The sequence below is a fragment of the Phyllobates terribilis genome, unplaced genomic scaffold, assembly GCF_046119375.1.
Source record: "Phyllobates terribilis strain yellow unplaced genomic scaffold, ASM4611937v1 Scaffold_1__5_contigs__length_1240528914, whole genome shotgun sequence".
In the NCBI taxonomy this organism is placed as follows: Eukaryota; Metazoa; Chordata; class Amphibia; order Anura; family Dendrobatidae; genus Phyllobates; species Phyllobates terribilis.
In genome coordinates, this window is record NW_027362761.1 from 518,612,017 (window position 1) to 518,631,397 (window position 19,381).

The 19,381-nt window shown below is 40.5% G+C and overlaps 1 protein-coding gene across 5 annotated transcripts in view; it reads left to right on the plus strand.

Annotated features, from left to right (window-relative positions):
• Nucleotides 1-3,094: 3,094 nt before the first annotated feature.
• The window catches only part of GHR (growth hormone receptor), a 421,312-nt gene continuing 405,025 nt past the window's right edge, over nt 3,095-19,381 (plus strand). For all 5 annotated transcript variants that reach the window (XM_073680288.1, XM_073680286.1, XM_073680287.1 and 2 more), the window contains exon 1: nt 3,095-3,409. The gene's annotated coding sequence lies outside the window, so the exon portion shown is untranslated. The remainder of the gene's footprint in view (nt 3,410-19,381) is intronic.

Sequence of the window (19,381 nt, forward strand, 5' to 3'; positions counted from 1 at the left end):
TTGGTGACAGAAGCAGATGTCGCAGGCGCAGGTCTTGGTGGAGATGTGACAGGTCTTATTTTTTGCGAAATAGGTTGAAGTTTTATTGGTACCATTTTGCGGTACATAATAATTTGGATCTCTGTCCACAGGTTCACATTTCTCCTGTTCTCTATGCTGAGCACTTAGGTCGAGGTCTCATTCTAAATCTGCAAAAAAATGTGATTCAGATGGAACCCCCAACTAAACCATTCTCTATAATGCAGGAGATTGAGTCACTCTGGGCTCTGTATGACTTCTGTTCTGCCAGTGTCTTTTTCGGAGGTGCACAAAAGCATGGTCAACTGCGACTTTGTGCATGCCTAATAAAACGAAACACCATAGGAATCCAGATTGTCTCTTTATCCCTCATTATTATTATTGGTTTCATCAGAGGTTTCATCAGGGGTTTCATCTGAATCCTGTCATTGAGCTGATTTAGATGGAAACCCTAATGTAAGGGCTCAGTGTATAATACAGAATAAATGTGAACCGAGCCTTATTCCGATTTTTAAATGAAATGGTAAAAACTGGAGAGACCAAAAAGCGCAAATAGGGTCTTATCTAATGATAACCAAGTGATGTAAAATATTATAGGTACCCGCACCTGATGGGGTTGTGACAGTCACAATTCCTATAAAAGCATGTAAAGGCTGCAGCAGGACCACCAATGACATACATTGCAATAATTGAGGAATAAGATGATGGTTCAGAGTCCGCACTGCCCAAGGTTCAAAAGTAAGATCACACACGAAGGTGAAGTATGAATGCGGTTTATTATGTCAACGCGTTTCAAGGTTTTCAAACCTCTTCATCGAAACGTGTTGACATAATAAACCGCATTCATACTTCACCTTTGCGTGAGATTGTATCTTTGAACCTTGGGCAGTGCGGACTCTGAACCACCGTATTCCTCAATTATTGCAACGTTATTCCAATTTTTTGGAGGCAGAATGAACAAATGAACAACAAAATTTTTTTTCGACATTCATCCTGCAGTATAAGTGATAAGGGAATCTTATTCTTAAGGTCAGTACTATTACATCAGTATCAGACTTATATAGGTTTTTTTATGTTTTGCTACATTAAAAATGCTTTTCATTAATTTTTTAAATTTTTTTGTATCACCATATTTTGAGATCTATAACTAACTATATTTGTTTACAGAAAGAGCTGTATATAGGCTCCGTTTTTGTGGGGTGAATTAACATTTTACGTGATACAATTTTTCTTTGTATTTGACTTTTTGATCACATTTTATTCCACATGTCATGTGTTGGTCTGATAAAAAAAAATGTTTTTTTCCATGTTTTTCATTTCCTTTTTTTAGGGTGTTAACTGTAGGGATTAAATAATGGGACAGTTTTATAGTTTGTATCATTCCGGAAGCGGTAATACTAAATATAAAAACTGTTTGTGTTTAAGACAATTTTTCGTTCTTTATTCTTGGGGTTTTTCACATATTATTTTATAAAAAAAAATTTACTTTGTCCTTTTATGGGACTTTATGGTGATTCTATGGGCAGCACGGTGGCTCAGTGGTTAGTGGGTTCAAATCCCACTAAGGACAACATCTGAAATGAGTTTGTATGTTCTCCCTGTGTTTGTGTGGGTTTCTTCCATATTCTCCGGTTTCCTCCCACACTCCAAAGACATACTGATAGGGAATTTAGGTTGTGAGCCCCAATGGGGACAGTGATGAGGACAGTGCCAATATTGTCTGTGAAGCGCTGTGGAATTAATGGCGCTATATAAGTGAGTAAAATAAATAAATAAATTCAATAGACTAATTACTGGTTTAATGCAATGGAATACTATTGTAAACCAATGCATGGTTGGTGTAGATTACTGGCCTAGAGACCCTTCCTAAGTTAAAATTTGCTTCAAAAATACATTCGTTATAAAATTGGATTTTAATAAAAACATATGATTTTATAGTTCGATGTTTCAATGGTATTTTATATACATTTTATAGGAAATACTATGAATGACATTTTTAGAAAATATTTTTCCAATTGATTTATGAGGTTTTTTTTTTTCTTTCTTTCTCTTTCTTTGTTTATATGGTAAACCTCAGTGGATCCATGAGTGTCTTAAAGACATCATGTGCACATACCTTTTGGGTACGTTCACACTGAAGTTTTTTTTCGCAGCGTTTTTGGAGCAGAGACTATCCAAAATCCTCCTCAAACACTTGACTTTTGTTTAATTTCAACTCCAAAAATTCAGGACATGCCCCAATACAGTCCTGTCTGCCGTCCCCAACATTGGGGTTTCTGTCAGAATCCTCGAAAATCTGGATTCCAACAAGGTCTTGATGTGGCAATTTACGTGAATGAAGCCAATGGAGTCACTGTGGTCACTGTCTGACCTCCATACTGGCAGTATTCATCTTTTTCATTCATGCATAAAAACTTGTCAAACCTTGATTTTCAGCATACTGAAAAAGCCAAATACTTCCAGGACGGAGGCCAGACAGTGCCCACAGTGACTTTATCAGCCATATTAAAGTGGATGGGACGCTCGACGATCAGCAAGTTATCACCTATCACCTCCAATGGCTAGCTGATATATTTTTTGAGCCAGACAACCCCTTTTATATGGCTTTTCTTCCAATCACCGTCATAAAGTGGTTCTGTCAATCCAAGATTTCACGTTATTATTATTTTGCGCCAAATTCATCATACATCTTGCATCATTTTAATAAAATTGGCATGATGTTCATTGACTAAGAAAAAAAAAAGCACACACCAAAAAAGTGACTTCAAAAAATGCCCTGATAATATGGAATCCCACTTAGATCAGAGAATTTCTTAAGTCTTACCGTCCCTTTACTCTAGGTGGAAGGGGCTCTCACAGTCTTTATGTGATCATACACAGCGTGTATTGCTTTACCTGTATAATCATTTGTGCCAATGTAGTCAACTGAAAATCAAAAGTACAAAGTCATCTCCTGCTCATAGCCATTGGTAAAAATCAATAACTAATTTCTTGCATTGAATGTACTGTATTTTGTGCTGGTCTTCCAGGGTGTAATACCCAATACTTTCCTCTAGAGGGAGCCTGGAAGTTCCTTGCAAAGTGACACGCACCAGGCTGCTGCTTCCCCACTAGTACAGGGCAGAAGCCAGCGCTGGCAAGAAGGAGCTGATCCCTGTAGCCTCACCCTGCTCCGAGGAGCCCACATGACTGAAGTGACCTGGATCTGATCTGTGCCATTGCCAGCCCCAGCCTGACAGTCTGCAGTGGAGCCCAGCTGCAGGGAGACGTCCCATCTGACAGCTGACACCAGGGGGAGAGGAGCTTGTTGATCAGAGCACAGCTGCCCTGCAAATGGACTGATCTCTGGTGCAACCAGTAAGTCAGTCCCAGCAGTCCTGCTACATTCATGGTATGTTGGCTCAGGGGCATGATGGGGTCAGAGCAGGCTGGCATTGTGGCATCCTGCTAGGGTGGCACAGGACGTGCACTGGTGTGTGCCAGCTGCTGCTGGGATGTTATGTGGAGCCTGTGTATAGGGAGCTGTGCTGTGTCTGGGATTTACAGGACCCTATGATATTAATCCTGGCACTGGATCTCATCCTGCAAAACTTTTCTCTTTCTGGCATCAGGAGATCTGGTAAGTGCAGGCAGACATCAGTGCCCAAAGTCTCCAAAGTCTCCAAGCACTCTGCAAACTTTTCTCCATGTTATGTGCCTTGTTACAATGTGTATCTCTGTTACATTCAATATTTATCCAACATGTATAAACAATGTTTATTCACTTATATTATCTGTTACCATGCACATAGCACCAACATATTCTGCAGCGCGGTACATAGAAAGTATTCACTCACATACGGTGTCCATAGGTTTATATCAGAGCCCACTTCATTGGCGTTCAGTTATCCAATCAGTAAGATATACGAATGTGGGAGGAAGCTGGAGAACCCCCGCGGAAATCTGGGAAAACATGGGGAGAACGGGAATCATGAGGGTTTCTATGCTGCAAATTCTGGTGATCTCCTAGTTTTTGGAGATCACCATATCTCCTATTTTTTGGATTGGTCACATTTTTACGCGGCTTTTACACAAATGTGTGTGTGTGTATGTATATACATATAATGTGCGTGTGTGTGTATGTGTGTGTATATATATATATGTATGAGCATGTGTGTGTATATATATGTGTATGTGTGTGTGTGTGTGTGTATATATATATACATATAATGTGCGTGTATATATATATATATGTGTATATATGTATGAGCATGTGTGTATATGTATGTGTGTGTGTGTATATACATATAATGTGCGTATGTATGTGTGTGTATATATATATATATATATATATATATATATATGTATGTATGAGCATGTGTGTGTGTGTGTGTGTGTATATATACACATATAATGTGTGTGTGTATATATATGAGCATGTGTGTATATGTATGTATGTGTGTGTGTGTATATATATATATATATATATATATATATATATATATATATATATATATATACTTTTTTCATTTATATATTGACCAAATGTTAGTTTTATACTGGTTTATAGGAGGAATAAAAAAAATATTTTTTTTATTTCTTTACTTGTAAAAACATGAAATAGAAAAAAATGCTAAATGTTCCACATATATTGTGTCATTTGTGTGGCCATACTGTGTATATGTCACCTTTGCAATGGCCGAAGTGTTAGTAGTAGTTTTGATAGTAGGATTCAAGGGAATCTGTCAGTAGGAACAACCTCCCCTCCCCCAAGGGCCCATTCAGACGTCAGTTTTTCTCGTACGAGTGCTGTCCCTGTTTTTCTTGTAGCACTCGTACCTATGATAGTCTGCGGCGCTGCTCCCATGTCCAATTTTCTTTTTTAATCAGAAGTAGTGGTCAGTTTAAAAAAACGGGGACAAGTCTATAGTTTGAGCCAAAGCTCAGATCAAAATCAACAATGCAAATCTATGTGTCCGTGAAACAAATTTCCCAGACTGTCAGAAATGAGAAGGTGGAGAAACTTTTTTTTCCCCCATGTACGAGAAAAACTGATAACACTCGGACAACACTCCGATCAAAGTAATCTGTCCATTTTTCTCGTACATGGAAAATACAGACATCTGAATGAGCCCCTAGCCGCCTATAAGGGCACGTAGGTAATAGGAAGGGGAATAAAAGTTGAATACCTTGATATCTTTGATCCAATATCTTATTCTAAAGAAATCCATGTTTTTCTTAATATGTAAATGAGCTGTTAAGATCTATGGGTCGGACATAGATCTCCCTGAGAATCTGCCTCCAGAGCTTATTTTACATGAAAGGTGGCTTTCCAGTGTGAGACATGCATATCAGGAGAGTAGACTGTCAGTCATTACATGTCTCACACTAGAAACATCTTTCATTTAAAATAATCTCTGGAGGCAGATTCTCGGGGAGATCTATGTCTGGCCCATAGATCTTAACAGCTCATTTACATATTAAGAAAAACACAGATTTCTCTGAAATAAAGCATTGTATCTTAGATATCAAGGTATCATTTTATTCAGTGTTCTATTACCTATATGCCCATGTAGACGGCATAGGAGGGTTAATCTTACTGACAGATTTCCTTTAAATACTGTCCATTCATTCGAATGGCCAACCATGTGATATATGGAGATACTGGCATGAAATTGTATAGTAGGGTTCTCTTTATAAAGAAAGCAGAGTGAGAACCAACATGACAATTATTTCAGAGCAGTGGTCGGGATGGTAAATTTGCCTGGTCACCTTGTGGCTGTATAACTAGACAGAATAGCCATTCTGTAGTCTGGAAAAGTTGGATAAGAAGTTCTGTAGTAACTGGACACAGGAGCTGACATAATTTATAAGTGACAGTATGGGAGTTTGGGCAACTTTATGAATAAGGATGATGAGGGACCCCCAAATAGGGCCATGTGTAGGAGGAGGTTGCCATCAGCTCTTCTTTCTCTGTTTTGCTTGTCTTTAGTATTACGTGTAGCTGTAATTTGGCTTTCAGTATAGATGTTTAGTACAGATGTTTCGCAATGTGTTGGATAGCAATCTTAATTGTTCCCCTATCTACAGATCACATGTTACTGCCTATCTCTATATAACGATGTAATAAGTTCTGCCATCAGCTGGGTCCGGTATCTCATGCATCGGTGCAGCAGTGATTGACGCTGGCTCAGGTTAACACCATGTGTATGCTGAAAGGTGCACTCTGTTCTTGGCCGTTACCCTAGGCTGTCCAGGCATCTCATAACTTTTATCTACCTTCATGGTGGGAGCAAAAGTCAAGTGAGATATTCTATATGCTGATGTAGCAGAGATACGTATATAGTGCAACTGTTAATCGACAGATATAGGTTTATGTGGAATAGCGCAGATAAGACATTTTATAGTAATTGTGATTTATGACTAGTTATGCTAATTAGCAAATCCAGAGTGATAAATGCAGCATTGCAATCTGTATGTGCACTGTATAATCTCACACCACTGCACAGTTTGGTTGGGCGCTGTTCACATGTCCATTTTGGGATCGTAAAAATGAATTTAAAACATTCCAGGGCACAAATATCTACAGGGTCACATCTGCAGCTGAGACACTTATGGGGGACAATTGTCTTCATTATATGATAATTCATTAAGCATACATAAAATCTATACAGTCATCCTAATAATGAAGCCAACATTCAGATCTTCACATTAACTGTAGCGTGTAAACCATTCGATCGAGTATTTTCTGTACAAGAGATCACACTAACACGTATTGCAGCAGGTACACAGAAATAGTGCTCTTACTAAAAGCCCTTTAGAGTTCTCAACATTTACGATACCTCTTTTATGGCCCCCATACAGTATGATCCCCCACAAATGCCTGCCGCCCTGTACAATATGATATCCCCCACACAAAATTTGCACCCATGGCACACCACAGTGTGATGACCCCAGAGAAGGACTGTATGATGTCTCCACAGTACTGAAACACAGTATGATGTCTCCACATTGACCCAAATACAGTATGATGTCTCCACATTGACCCAAATACAGTATGATGTCCCCACATTGACCCAAACACAGTATGATGTCCCCACATTGACCCAAACACAGTATGATGTCCCCACATTGACCCAAACATAGTATGATGTCCCCACATTGACCCAAACACAGTATGATGTCCCCACATTGACCCAAACACAGTATGATGTCCACACATTGACCCAAACACAGTATGATGTCCACACATTGACCCAAACACAGTATGATGTCCACACATTGACCCAAACACAGTATGATGTCCACACATTGACCCAAACACAGTATGATGTCCACACATTGACCCAAGCACAGTATGATGTCCCCACTTTGACCCAAACACAGTATGATGTCTCCACATTGACCCAAACACAGTATGATGTCCCTATATTGACCCAAACAGTATGATGTCCCTATATTGACCCAAACACAGTATGATGTTCCTACAGTGACCCCCGACACAATATGATGCCACCAATGCAGTATGATGAACTCCACAGTGCCCCTCACACAATATGATGTCTCGACAGTGCCCCCCCGACACAGTATGATGCTCCTATAGTGCCCCCAACACAGTATGATGGCCACCACAGTGCCCCCTCACACAATAAGATGTCCCTTACAGTGCTCTCACACATTGAGGTCACCACAGTGACCTCTCTCACAGTATAATGCCCCCACAGTATCTTCCACAAGGCTTACTGACAAAATAAGAAAAAGAATGCTTACCTAGCCTCATTCCCCAAATGTGGTGCTCCAGTCTGTGCTGTGTGTGGATTGAAGCCCTGTGCTGCAGGTGTGATTTGGTGATATCATTGCTCATGCTGCGCTACACACAGGCTGAATGGGGGAGTAGAGAACTGATGTCTCTCTGCTCCACTCCACCATTGTATTCAACTGTATCCGCATCCTGAGGATGGAAATACCATTGAAATCAAGATGCCATAGGTGGTCGCGATGGTTCGGTACCAACTCATGGACCCAATAGTGGCCACATGATCTGCCACTATTTGCAGTACATCACTTGTCATCAATCAATATGAGTAATATGCAAAAAAATATAAAGAAGTGATTGATTTCTATGTTTTTGTATGAACAATGCTTGTATAGGTGTAGCAGAGCTCAGTTTGTCATTTGACTTTTTGCATCCTCCTCCCAGGTAAGAAGTATGGAAAGGGGGAGATTCTTTTACTGTGATTTACTATCAAGTAGACTTGGGAGATTGAGATAGAGAACCCTGGATGGAATTACAATTCAGACTCCTCTATTTACTAGGTGTGCTGCCATACTGTGCCTGTACTACTAGTGCTATAATGCTGTAGGGAGTATACCTGGGTAATGCAGCATGCTGCAGTTTGGCGTTCTTGTTTGTGTATGGATTAAATACAATAGTAGGCATGCTAGATGCAGCAGGATATGGGCCTAGGAATACAGATTCACACAGAAGATCAATAATACTGTGTCTATGAAACATAAGCTGTGATATATCATTACATGGCACAGTACTCCTATGGAAGTATTAATGGAGGTTATTTTTAGTTAACACCAAGTTTGTGAGGGGTCCTCCACCTTCCTGCGTACATATCCTTGACTTGTATTCTACCAGTTTAAAAAATGTAAATATTCATTAGGTACATTGTAACAAAACCACTCTAACCAAGGTAAAGTCCCAAATACAGGGAAAGTGGAAATTTGTGCCACTCCATAAAGCTGATATATATGCAAGAACAAGAAACCAGGAGTTTTTTGGCAAAAGTTTAGCAAAATATTTTATTAAACACTTAGGACAAATCACATAAAAAAGGAACAACCCGGCATCAAAGTTGGGCAGCATATATCAATATGTTCATATTACTACTAATAGCAGGTAAAAAACACAATGGAAAAAGTGCAGCAGTGCTTATTCCCACATGGGATAATTGTTTAAGTGCTGCACACGACAATCAAATCCAATACTAAGTTCATTGTGTGTGCAAAATGGTATAATAGTCGTGTCAGCACATAAACCTATAGAAAAATGCACTAAGTCATAGTATTGCACTCTTACCCATTGCTGAAAGTAACAGCCCAAGAAGGAAAAATCCCCAACGCGCGTTTCGCGTGGTGTATTTGACAGCTTCCTCGGGGGGAATGCGGAAAAGGACCTACCATGCCTGTTTAAATGTGGTCAGGACCTGCGGTCACATGGTCAAAATGAACCAATCATATCATGGTATATCGGCCCATGCGCACTGCGCCATGGGCGTCAGCCACACCGCCCACAGCCATCAAGGTAACCCGCGCATGTCAGGAAGACCAGGGTGAGTTACCATGGCTCCCAGACAACACGCAGGCTCCATGGAGATGCCGGGGGCAGAGCGGGGACATCAGACAGCGCAGCATGCATGCGCACACCATTTAAAGAATGTTTATGACAATAGACAATATATACAGGTGACAAAAAATATACATTCATATTAATAACATTATTAGGTTCAGTCCAAATGATGTAAATTCATATGTTGAAAGATGAATTTGATTCATATCACGTAATTATTGATATGGCTATGGAAGGAAAAAAGAAGATACAAGGGACATTAGAAAATTAAAATAAAAGATATATGATTAAAATTGGTTAAAAATACCAAAGGGTTACTGTATGTTCACAGAAATGGGGCGAAACTTAAAGTCTCATTAAGGCCATTAGGAGTCACAGTTCCCAATTCTACTATCCATTTAGCCTCTTTCTGGGCTAGAAGCTTTTTTATGTTTCCTCCTCGAATACCACCATGGATAACTTCAATTCCCCACACCATGAAGGTTTTGGGGCTGCTACCATGATGTTGCCTAAAATGGTGTGGTATTGTTTTTAATAGAGAAACATCGGCCACTGTCCTTGCTGCACCAATGTCTCTCACATGCTCTCTAATCCTCACCCGCAGTTCTCTAGATGTCAATCCAACGTATATTTTTCTACAGCCACAAGTTGCGTAATATACCACATTTGAAGTCCCACATGAGATATATTCATTAATTTTATAGTGGCGACTTCCAGATGCATTAGAGAACTCAGTGCTGCGAGAGATATTGGTGCATGCCACACAGTGACCGCACGGAAAACACCCCTTTATTGGTCCCCTTGACCCAAATGGATTAGACTTTGGCGGGACATAGTGGCTTTTAACTAAAATATCTTTGATATTTTTACATCTTCTTGAAGTCATAAGAGGGGATGTTGAGATATGTCCTAAGTGTTTAATAAAATATTTTGCTAAACTTTTGCCAAAAAACTCCTGGTTTCTCGTTTTTGCATATATATCAGTTTAAAAAATGTAATAGTTTGTTGCGCCATGTTCTACCATGGTAAGTTATTCCAGGTGTTCCTGTAAAAGAACTTAAAAAGAGTTATGTTATATAGTGACCCTTTAAGAAACCAGATCGTGTATTTTGTTATGTTATTTATTACATATGAGAAATTATATATACTTTTTATGGGTTTTCTTTAATGTTGTAATGCTTTGTTCCTGGTAGGTGTGCAGGCTGGCTAAGGTCAACCCTCACATGTATATGTTGAGTTTGCTCCTCCTATATGTTTCCAAAGGAGGTTGGATGAGCACTCTGTGGCCAGATTGGGATGGTAAATTGTTGATACATTGAGCCAGCAAGTTGGATAGAGTACAGCACAACTATTATACACTGGAATGGACCAGTGAAAAAAATGTGTAGTTGGAGTTGGGCCCATTAAGGACAGTAGAGACCCTGAGATCTGATTGGGTGGTAACTAAAGTCGAGCAAAGAGATTTACAGGAACCAGGTCCAGCAGTGATGACAGTAGTCAGTGGACCAGAGCTCCGAGAAAGTTGGTCCGACCTGCCGACATCCTTGTCACCTCTTCTAAATAAGCCCAGCTCATCGTGGTGGTAGGGCTTCTGCTACTTCTAGCAGCTTCCACATGCTTAGTCGTGGTATGGTGTTTTTTTTCTTTTCTTTTACACTACTCCATCCAGTACTGTTGCCACTTTTTTATTTTATCATACATTTTTTACAGCACTTTTGGCAAACTATTCCACCCTTTCCAAAAAAGACATAACTAGAAATTTTAGGAAGTTAAGTACATCTATAGAAGGAAAAATTTGGCAGCAGACCACAATATACGTAGGTGTTGCATGTACTGTTGTCAAAATGGGACTTGTAAAACAATAAAACAGGTATGCAAAAAGCGACATGCATAGTTAAACATGTACATTTCTTAAACTTTTTTTTTTCAATTAGTTTCACTTTCCAAAAATGTTGAAATAAATGCTAATTTGGTACACATCGATAAAATCAGCACCTGCAGCAGGGCGCTGTATTGGTGTAGCACATAAGAATGTAAAATTTTACTAGTAAAACAGATATGCGTAAAAAATTTGTGTGTGACGCGCACACTTTATGAGCTAAACAGTCACAGTTAAATGTCTAGATTTTGAGTAATTTGTTTTTGTATTTAAATAAAAACATATAATTATTCCCTCCTTCACTGAAGGATTACACAAGAAATGTAAAAACTCAATATAGTCCCTTCTGTATTGTGCTGCCTTGTTGATGCTTTCTAGTGCAGAGGTCCCCAACTCCAGTCCTCAAGGCCCACCAACAGGTCATGTTTTCAGGATTTCCTTAGTGTTACACAGGTGATGAAATTATTGCCTGTTGAAGTAATGGAATTATCACCTGGGCAATACTAAGGAAATCCTGAAAACATGATCTGTTGGTGGGCCTTGAGGACTGGAGTTGGGGAACACTGTTCTAGTGCATTATGAATGAAGGAAAAATAGTGTCCACTGTTTTAGGGCTTTCTCTTCCTTTCTCCATTGCTGAGCTGTGAGCTCTGACATCCTCTAACTATCTTAAATCAGCTTAAAATGGCTGCTAGATTCCCTGCCTTGGCTTTTACACAGGCTATGATAGTCCCTTCTGAGAATTCTGCACTATATCATGTGTTAGCTGCAAGGCATTATGGGAAAGCCAGCGCTGATTCAATCTTCTACATTGTGTTAAAAGGCGGATGGCATATTTTTCATTCGAATTGAATTGGTACTCGCCAGGACCAGTGAATTTTATAAAATTTGACTTTGATTTGAGTTACATTGAATTGAATTGCTGTGAATTTCTGTGAACTTTATTAATACTTTAGATGTTTCTTGTTACTGTTAGTAGCTGACAATCTCTATATCTCAGCTGTAAAGTATAACCTCCAAGCTCTGTGCCCAATACTGTGTACAACCGCCAAGTTTGAGTGTTCAATAAGAGACTGTAGCCATTAAAGTTAGTTGCCAATTAATTATGTCCAGTTTAATCTTGCCTTGAAAAATATAACCAGTTCACCGTTCAATGATATAGTAAACCTGTGGTGATCATGTAGCAAATAGCAATGGTGCACGGATCACTGGGCTGGTTCCCAATCCGGTGGACAACAGAATAGGTGTGTGATTTATAGATATTTTTGGAGCTGGATCTACCAAACTTTTATTTTGTCTTTATTAAAAGCACATAAGAAAAAATGGAGAATTACAAATAAAACACAAAGCCTACGCGTTTCAAACCCACTAGGGGTGGTTAATCATGGGCTGTGAATAAGAACTCCTAGTGAGTTTGAAATGTTTAGAGACATTTAACCGCGATTGTCTCGCTCACAAAGTGCGCAGGTCTTAATCATAGCCTTCATCATAGTTTATGATTAAGAATCCCTGATGGGTTTGAAAAGCATAGGTGTTGTGTTTATTTTTTAACTCTTCATTTTTTGCTATGTGCTTTTAACGACGAGGAAATAAAAGTATGATTTTTATATATTTTTGGAGCTGGATCTATCACAAACATATTCTGAATTTTATCTTGTCTATGTGGGTCACTGCACGTTGAGAACAATATTAAGGGCCATAGATTACACTTCCAAAACTGACCCTTTCACAAATATTTCCTAAATACAAATCTAAGGAGGAACTGATGAAAGAAAGAAAAAATATATATATTTACAGTGAGAAGTGGCAAAATCTTTACCTACTAACAGGATGTGTACAACCCTCTACAGCCCCCCAAAATTTGACAACATCCAGTAGTTGACATAGAAGTGGGAAAGGAAGGGGATGCAGCTGCATTTACTTTATTTCAGTGAAACAGTTTCAAGGAGGATGAGCTGCAGTGGAAGACATCTACTAGGTTAAGGCTGTGTTCACATGTCCAGTGTCATCTGTTTGTAATGGATTCTGTATTTAAACTATTGATCAGTTACAAACAGAGCAAAATCAGTTGCACACTTTGGTTTCCGATTTGCATCCATATTTGTTTCATTTATAATGGATCCACTTTTACTAAAAGTATCTCTGAGGCTTCTAGTGTTCTGGTCATACGCAGTGCTTAAAAAACAGATCTGTTAACGGATGACCTAACAGATGACGATGGAATCTGGAACATGCAACATGAACAGGTTATAGAAAAAAATGAAAAACATTTTTAATTTTGCACAAAATTAATGAGCCTCATACGTAATTTTGATGAATCTGGCACAAAAAACATCAGCGCATACCACAAGGAAAAAGAAAAGAAAAGTGACTTGGAAGAAATTGCAAATTATGAATCTGCCCCTACTTTTTTTTTTAATCGAGCTAAAAATGAATTGTAGCCAAATGGAAGTTGTAAAGGATTTCAACCTACTCAGATCAATGATCACTCAAGATGACACCGGAAGTCAACAGGAGAATAGCTATGGGCAAATCAACAATGGAGTCACTGGACAAGGTCTTCAAATTGAGGAACATTTCATTGGTTAAGAAGACATGACTTTTACCTAGTCTATTTTTCTTTCTGTAGTAACATATGGATGTGAAACCAGGATGGTAAAGAAACAAAAGAAGAATTGACGCTTTTAAAATGTGGTAATGGAGAATAATGTTGTTCAATACCATGGATGGCATGGAAAACAAACATATCAACGTTGGAACAAATCAAGCTAAACATGTCACTCAAAGCAAAGATTACCAAGCTATGACTTGCCTACTTTGGACAAATCACATGTAGAGAGCAATCACTGGAGAAGGACATCATGGTTGGAAGAATAGAAGGAACAAGGCGAAGAGGAAGACCAGCAACCCGATGGCTTGATGCTATCAAGATAACAATGAAGAAGACCCTGATGGACCTATCTAGACTTGCACAAGATGGATCTTCCTACAGAGCGTTCATCTATCAAGTCACCATGGCTGGAGATCGAGCTGAAGGCCGTTAATAATAATATTAGTAAGTCAAATGGAAGACATTTTAAGACATTTCTGTCTCCATTGAAATGAATCGATCCTGTTCCGGATCAGTTTACTTCCGTCTTTGTAATCCCGAAAATGCAAATAACTACTGGACAGGTGAACATCGCCTAAGGATATGTGAACATGATGTTTTCTTCAGGAGGGTCCACTCCAAAACCTACCTGAAAAAGTACTAGCTAAATGCTCAAAAGAACAAACATATGTATTTCTATGTATAAACGCCTTTCTGTTCATATGTTCGGCCTTTTAAGTGTCTTTTAACCTCTTCAGGTTTCCAAAAATCCATCCAAAAACTCAGTGTGAATACTCCCTTCGGTTAAGTTCCCAAGAGGATTTTTTGGTGAGTTTTTGACGAAGCAAATTTTCATTGCACAAAAAATGCAGCCTCTCAGGCTACATGCACACGTTGAGTATTTTGTGAGTTTTTTACCTCAGTATTTGTAACCCAAAACCAGGATTGGGTGATAAATACAGAAGTGGTGACGTGTTTCTATTATACTTTTCCTCTGATTGTTCCTCACCTGGATTTGGCTTACAAATACTGAGTTAAAAAAACACTCACCAACTACTGAACGTGTGAACATGGCCTTACAGTTTCAGCAAAGGGGAAGGAATTCATAAAAATCTCAGGCCCACTGTGCTTCTTTTTTATTCAGCGTAAACTGAGCTGCAGTGAATGTTTCAAGTCTGTGATAATTTGAAAACCAGTCAATTTCTCTTGCTGCTACTTGGAGTTTCATGTGTGTATTTTGCATTGCATTAGATGCGAAAAATCTGCAGAAAAAAAAAGCATATGAGTTTTTAGTGTGTTTTCACAGCAGTAACGCATCAAAAATGCTTGTAATCCCCACATGACTGGATCAATACAGCCAAATACCCAAAAGAATAAAAAGTAAAACGTCATACCAACAAGAGACAAAAACCACAGTGTCAAAAACGTGATAAAAGCACATAAAAAATGGCAGGAAAAAAAAAAACGCAAGTAAACAAATTTACTTAATAGGTGCAAAAATTGTGGGAACGTCGCCTTATGGTTCTGTCACAGTTATACAGACCCGTCTTCTGAGCGTCAGGTTGCACAGCTGCAGCATTTCCATGGTCCCATTTTTAATGACTGCAGTGCTTACCCCTCCAGGGACATTTCCTTCCTTCTATAGCTGTTTCCATAACATGTATTCATTTCTATGGAATTAGGGACCGGCTCGGTCGGAGCTTGTGTTATTCCCATCTCCACAATTAATGGATGAAATGGGAATAATAACCCTTTAAAGAAAAGTTTCTCTGCTGTTACACCCTGGTATACACTGCCCCCAGCCCCAATTTGCCGTTGGGTCCACGCCACCATTTATAGTTGCTCGCCTTCCCTGCGTTTTTATTGCATATCTCCCGCTTGTGATTGGAATGGCTAAATGTGCGGATTGCTGATAAAGAAGGATCTTGTGAACTCGTCTTTTATGTCTTGTCAAGATGATAGTTCGAATTTGGTAGTTTGGTGCATACTGCACAATATTGGCTCAGACTTTCCATGAATATCTTTTGAGCAGAATTTTTTTCATTGCTTTATGTACACACTTACAGGCGCGCCGCTGACCTTGTAGAGCGCTCCATCTGTGAGTAGATCTGAACTTGCTTCTCTTAAGGGAGTATATTTTTTTTTCTAAAGTGAACACTGTTGTCTTTGAGAGTCTGTATTTTTCAGTTGCACTTATCGTGAAATCTATCTGACAGGTTGCAGTTTTTCTAAGACGTCGGTGTTTCATGTGAGCACAAAGCTTTTCTGTTTGCATTGACTCCTGTGTAGTCGAGCCAGGTTAGTGCTAAAGTTCCAATGAATTTACAGTTGTTCTGACCCAGGGACCTAAGGCATCGAGCTCCAGCGGAACTGAGCACTGTGCTGCACTGTCACTCATCTTCTGCAGCTCCTTAAACACATTCTCCGGTACATTGCAAAAAAAATAACCCCTTAAGGATGCTGCATTTTTGCTGGTGCTGTTGTTGTTTTCACCTCATTTCAAGAACCATAATATTTTTTATTGTCCTTTTAACTTGTTTGATGAGTTCATTTTTTTAAATTATTTACATGTTAAATGAATTCCACAGGTCATTAAGATTGCAGTAATAACAAATATGTATTTTTTACAAACTACTCTTTCACCATGATATCAACTATTGACTGTTGCATCTAAGTGGTTAAATGTCTGTGGCATCTAAGCGGTTTACCTCTGCTTTTTCTGTTCACAGCTGTTGTGTCGGTATGTAGGATCTGTGTACTTCCCATCTGTGATTTGGGATACTAAGCCAAAGGGGTTAAAATATATTTATCATAATTTGTATCCTCCAGTTACAATGAAGAGTCAGGGACCCACTGTGCCATAAATGTAGGCAGTGTCAGACTGAAGAACATTGGTCACACCAGAGGATTTGATTTTGGGGACCCACCTTTCTCCACCACTAAAGAGCCCCATAGCAGCTGCAAGGTTTGCACTATGAACTCTCCTGAAGGAGAATCCAGGGCCCACCAGAGGATTCTTAAGTTCTCTGGTGGGCCTGTCCAACCTTGAATGTAGGTCTATCCTTGGCTCTCTGTATGGTCCACCAAGAAAAAAAATGGAAGAGATCTGAGAGTACTACGTGTTCGAAGCTGTGTTCTTGTCAGTTTTTTGCCTAATTTCCACTTCAGCTTTTGCCACTGATTTACCTCACTAAACTTTAGAGCATACTTGGCAACCTTTGGAGATGCTAGTGCAAGCAATTTCCAGAATGTGACACACAACCAAACACCTAAGCCCCTTTTCACCGATTATATTCCCTCCTTGCCCTGGTTTCTCACCCCCTCTGAATGTGTGTCCATTCTGATAATGATGAAGTATCCTGGCACCATGTAGATATAATCTTTAGGGAGTGCTGCTTTCTGAGAAGTTTTTGAGGCTTCTGCAGAGCTACAGAGATTTACCAAATTCTCCAAAAGTTTTGGAAGTCTCCTTTTACAAGTAGTAACCTACTGGACACACTGGGAGAGTTTTTAAGCATGCTTTGGAGGCAGATCATGTGCTTGTGCTGTAAAACTTTCAGGGAGAGGAAGTCTATCCCTGATTGGTCCCATGTCCTTTTCTACTAAGTAGAGAGAATCTGTGCATGATCCATCCCAAGAAGAACCACATGGTTACTAAACAAGAGGAACTGGACAAAAGGTTAAGATAAGTATGGTATGTAGCGCCCCGAGGGCTCGGTCGCTACAGAGGTATTGCATCTCACCCAGAGGTGTGATATCTCACTTCCAGGTAAGGATCGAGTGTGGCTCAGGACCCTAACACCCACATGCACTACACCACATTTCCGGGGGGCAGGGCGACAATGCTCCCAAGAGTGAGCACAACCGCCCCTGTCCCTGGCTGGAGTGGGGGGAGGGAACACCTAGAAAGGGGGAACCCGGTAGTGTGTGGGTGGGGAGAGTTGATCCAGGGTGCACTGGAAGGAGGAGTATATAAGGTGGGCACCATCTTAGAGTCAGAGAGAAGGGAGAAGTGAGGGAGAAGAGAGAGAAGGAGACTGGGAGCAGGGGCTCTGTACGAGCTCTGCTCCGCGGGCAGGCCAAGTCACAAGGCCTGGGCATGGAGGAGAAGAAAGGAAAGGAGAGGAACGGAGGAGGCTCCAGGAGTGGAGTGAAGGGACCCCAGGGGTGCGGACCGGCCGGTCGCCACTGTACGCCCGCCGCTACCAGAATAAGGAGGTCAGGCCAAGAAAGGGAACCGGATCCCTCATCTAGTGGAGGAGAGCAACTACCCTCAGCTAGTAACCGGAGGCCGTGGCATTCCACGTATTACGGCCCCTCACTACACCCGTTAGGAAGGCACCATATAGGGCCCAGGGAAACGAAACATACGTTTGCCCGCCAAGGCCCGAGGCAGCTGGACAGAAACCTGGTCAATTGTGGGGTACGACGGGCCAGAGAAAGGACACACGAAGGGGGTCCTGAAAAGCATTCCAAAGGTACCTGGGAGTTGGCCGAGCCCCTCACCTGGTGAGCACAGTACGACGTGGGCAGCCATTACCTGCAGAAGTGGCATGGAGTGTAAAACTGTGAGTAAAGACCCTGGACTGCATCACTGGACTCGGAGTCATTACTGTTGCTCCCGCGCACCATCACCCCCACCATCTGCACTCACTGCCCTGAGGCTATACTCCTCCCGTGGGGAGTTATTCTACCCTCTGCTGCGCACAGAACATCAGCCTCAGCGGTCTGCCCCGCAGCGGCGGTTCTCAGTGACCGCAATCCACGGGTGGCGTAGTCGGACACTTAAACATTAAAAACCAAATAAACAGATCCGCCACTGGTTTGACCACCCTGAGCCACGGGACTGGGTCGCCGCCACGGAGACTACAACCCCTGACATTACACAGAGACCCGGCTCCGGGTATTCCCCCACACACGGCCCAGGGGGCGCATCAGTACATAGAGGGAGAAACAAGTATTTTCTCTCATTTGTAGTGAAGCCTAGCATCAAAATGAGGGCTCCTTTTGATCTTTGCTAACAGGTCCATTCTCTTATATGTCTTCCACTGGCTCAAAGGTTCAGAATCTGACTTACAGTAAGGCCTCATTCAGACATCTATGTTGCACACACATGTTGTATCTGTGTTTTTCACGGATACAACATGTACCCATTATCGTCTGTGGGGCTGTTCACATGTCCTTTTTTTTTTCTGACAGCAGGGATGACAAAGGCCAATACAAGTCTATGGGTCTGTGAAAAACGTACAGCACATGGATGGCATCAGTGTGCCACCTGTGTGCTGTCTGTGATTAATATTGTAAAGGATAAGAGAAGCTTTGTTATTTTTTTTATCCATACGTGAAAACCTGCTGTCAGCAATCCACAAAAACAATAATGGCTTCAATGTATAAACTTTGCTTTGGCAACGCTGCTAGACTCTGCTGTAATGTGATAAAATGCCTTCACATTGCTATAGTTTCCTGTCTGCAACTATATGACGGATTCTCATGGATTGGACTCGAGCAAGAACTTGGAATTCCAAAAACTCCATGAACTAAAAGTCATTTACAGTCT